Raw genomic sequence first — 3956 nt, 5'->3', positions numbered from 1 at the left:
AAGAGGCAAGCGAATTTTGGGAATGATGAGGGCAACAAATGTATAGATGTGCTTTACACAATTGATCTATGTATTGTGATGAATTTTATGAACCCCAATAAATTGATTAAAAAAAATATTCGTGGTGCCCCCTTCCCTATCATGTATGCCAGCTTGAAAAATAAATTATGTTGTCACTCTAGTGGTCAGTAACCAAGTAAGGGCTTGTCTGTTATTGCCTTGTTAATGGCCGTGGAGCCCAATCACCCCTGACTCAGGGTAGCAGTGTGCGTGGCGGGACCCCACTGGTGTGGTCCAGGTGGTTTTCATTGGCCGGTTTTTCAGAAGTGGGTCACCAAACCCTTCTTCCTAGTCAATTTTAGTTTGGAAGTTCTACTGAAGCCTGCTCAGCATTGCAGCAACATATTCGCCTCCGCTGATAGACGGATGGTAGCTGCACAGGAAGTGCACTGGCCGGAAATGGAACCCGAAGCTCCTCCCTAGGAAGTGAGAGTTCTACCCCAGATCCACCGTCGTCCCCAGGAGCTGGCGTAGGCAGTTGTTTCGCTACAGCTTTGTCATCTGTTGGACCGAAGTCCATCGTTCCAGACCTGAAGCTCTTTCGGACAGTTTCTCCAGCTCAGCACTTCCCTCCGTTGGCTCTCCGAATCTCCCGGTTTGTTCTCTTTCCACGAGGCGCCGGCGCCCCTTCTCAAGGACCACAGCCTTCCTGTGTCCTCTTGCTCAAGTCCGGGGGGCACTAAGTTCATCCCAAGAGCTTGTGGAGCAGATGAGGGTGTTAAGAAATTTCCCCAACGAGCTTTTTGTTTTGCTGTGGTTTATTTTCACTCATCCAGAGAAGAAAACATTTCATAATGATTTGAAAATCCTTAATAAATATGCCCTTTTTGTACGAGAAAATAAAAAGTACCAAAACAAACCAAAAAATTTTAAACAAGGGTTGAGAGATTGTGTAGCTAGACTGCTCTTCTTCTTCTTTTATCCTCTAGCCTGTGTTTGGGGGACTGGAGGAAGACGAGGCAAAGGAAATGAACAAAAGAACAGAGGTCCCAAACAGTTTCGTTGATTTGACAGAAACCGCACCATCAATAAGCTAAAAGGGGATATTTGAACCAGTTTTCTGAACCCGTGTCTCCCGCTCCTGGATGAACCTAGTTGACACTGGATTTGTTCCAGCTCCCGGAGTCCGTATGGAACTGGGCGCCATCCTGTTATCAAGCAGGCAAAGGGCTGTCTTTGGAGGCATGTGTGGTGGACCCGAACCTCCTACTGTTTGGTTACCACTGGACCATAGTGACCATCTGCATCCCTCAGGGATTCTCATCTGTGCGCAGCGCCTCTCTAATTCACTTCATTTGAATAGGAAGGAGTCATTTTACAACAGGCACTCCATACCTCAACAAGGCTAACTCTTGGATGAGATACAGGTGAGAAAACAGAATTAAAATATGCACAGCCCCAAAGCCAGAAGCATCGGAGAGAAAAAGCTACATCACCAATCATTTGTCTCCTGTTATCATCTTTGTATGATTTGGTGAGATTTAAACAAAACAACAAACAGAAAGCACTCATTTGTTTCGGGGAAACGCAAACATTCGATAGACATCATAACCATTACAATGATCATTCCTGATACTCTACTCCTAGGCTTGATTAGAGGACAGCTTCCCACTTTCGAAGATTAATTACATGGGCCATTCTTTGGACTGTAATATTTTATCTTGTGAAGGATGGAGAGACATTCTGAAACTGTCGTCAGGAGAGTGGTAAACCTGGTCAGATTTGACAGAGGCAGCCAGCACCAGGGAGAAGAGTGGGCCAGCAGGAGTGCTGTCCCAAGCAGCTTGCTCTGAGAGACCCGTTGTCGGAGAAGGTGGGGACTGAAATGGGGACCACGTAGGAATGCCTGTGTGACCAGCCCAATGTGACCAGGCCTTTTCCTGTGTTCCTGAATTCCTTGATAACGTTTTCTTTTTTTCCCTTTTGGCAGGGGCTTTGCAAACTTCCTGGTGGGTAGTTTTAGTCATCCTTCCTAGCAGCTTGCAAGAGTACGTTATGAAGCTGGAGATCATTTTTTCAAAAGTCCTGATGTGTCAGAAAAAGGGGAAAAGAAGGAAGAGAGCCCCTCGTGTTCATCAGTTGAGATATTGGTGATGGGTGTCATAGTAGGGCTGTGGTACACATGGTCGGCAGTTCAAAAGCACGGATAGCTCACAGGGAGAAAGACTGGGCTTTGTGGTCCTGTAAAGCAAGGGTCCTCAAACTATGACCAGAGGGCCATATGCAGCCAGCCGAGGACATTTATCCGGCCCACTGGGTGTTTTTGCCCATTTTGTTTTTTCACTTAAAAATAAGATATGTGTGCCTTTCAGCACTGCAGCCGCAGCTATGAGTATGCTCAGGCTTCAGATAAGGCTCCCCTCCAGTGTCCTCCGCTGTGGCAAGAAGAAAGTCTGGTTGGACCCCAACGAGACCAGTGAAATGGCCAATGCCAACTCCTGCCAGCCAACCCGGAAACTGATCAAAGAGGACCTTATCATCCGCAAGCCCATGACCGTCCATTCTCGGGCTCCGTGCCGCAAAAACACCCTAGCCCGCCGGAAGGGCAGGCATATGGACATAGGTAAGCGAAAAGATACTGCCAATGCTCGCATGCCCCAGAAAGTCACGTGGATGAGGAGGATGAGGATTCTGCTCAGGAGATACCGGGAGTCCAAGAAGATTGACCGCCATACGTATCACAGCTTGTCCCTGAAGGGGAAGGGGAACGTGTGTAAGTGTGTAAGAACCAGTGATTCTCATGGAGCATCCACAAGCTGAAGGCAGACAAGGCTCACAAGAAGCTCCTGGCTGACTAGGCTGAGGCCCGCAGGTCTAAGACCAAGGAAGCATGCAAGCGCGGAGAGGAGCGACTCCAGGCCAAGAAAGAAGAGCTCATCAAGACGCTGCCCAAGGAGGAAGAGACCAAGAAATAAACTCCCCCTCTCTTCTTCGTACATAGTGGCCTTGACAGTTCTATTAATCAATAGAATAGATCACTCAATAAAAGCAACCCTTGTTGGGCTGCCTCTGAAAAAAAAATATGTGCAGTGTGCATAGGGATTTGTTCACAGTTTTTTGTTAAACTATAGTCCGGACCTCCAACGGTCCAAGGGACAGTGAACTGGCTCCCTGTTTAAAAAGTTTGAGGACCCCTGAGTTAGAGTCTCAGAAAGCCTCAGAAGTCACTCTATGTCAGCCTTGACTCAATGGAGCAAATATGGTCTGGTTAACCTTTCATATGTTCCACCCCCACATCTCACCCACCTCTCTACAGACTCTTGTTTATCATTGAAAAGGGACCATGGTATCCTGGCAACTCCTAAAGACATCCATCCATTCAAGTAGTCACCTACTCCTGTGACATAAGTTTATTAAAGGTCTGCTGCATTGGGTACTCTGTCAGGCATAGTTTTAGAAGGTCTTTCAATTCTTCACAAGACAAAGTCTGAACTCCTTCTGGCCACAGGACTCTACAGTGCCTCACTCTCTGCCTCACTCCCCACTCGCCCTGACCTCGGTCATTCTGGACCACCTGCTGTTCTCTGAAGGCCACATGTTCATGTCTGTCACCCACTATACCAAAGCCCCCTCCCTCAACTCCTTCCACACTAGGAACTTCCCGAGACATCTTCCTTGATCCCAGAGGCAGACTGGAGTAAAGCTGACAGTAAGCCTCCCACAACAGGACAGAAATGCTTTGATTTTGGTACTTCTTCCACTGCCTGGGGACAGTGACCCACGAATCCATCTCCTCCATTACACAATGAACTTTTCAATAATGAAGATGTTGTTTCCTTTAACAGCGTATTCCCAACTCCTACCATTACCTGGCACCTGATGACTTCTAAGAACCAGTGAAAGAATCAGTGAATGAACGACGAACATTGAGACAAAGAGCCAGCTGTATGTTTTTT

General features: G+C 47.3%; 1 pseudogene; it reads left to right on the top strand.

Moving 5' to 3' along the window:
• Positions 1-2388: 2388 nt before the first annotated feature.
• LOC101656651 lies at positions 2389-2998 on the top strand (annotated as a pseudogene).
• Positions 2999-3956: the final 958 nt, after the last annotated feature.

Source organism: Echinops telfairi, unplaced genomic scaffold (genome assembly GCF_000313985.2).
Source record: "Echinops telfairi isolate 266 unplaced genomic scaffold, ASM31398v2 ScPeMD7_443;HRSCAF=831, whole genome shotgun sequence".
In the NCBI taxonomy this organism is placed as follows: Eukaryota; Metazoa; Chordata; class Mammalia; order Afrosoricida; family Tenrecidae; genus Echinops; species Echinops telfairi.
Note: the sequence above shows the minus strand (reverse complement) of the source record. Positions and strands in the feature narration are given on the sequence as shown.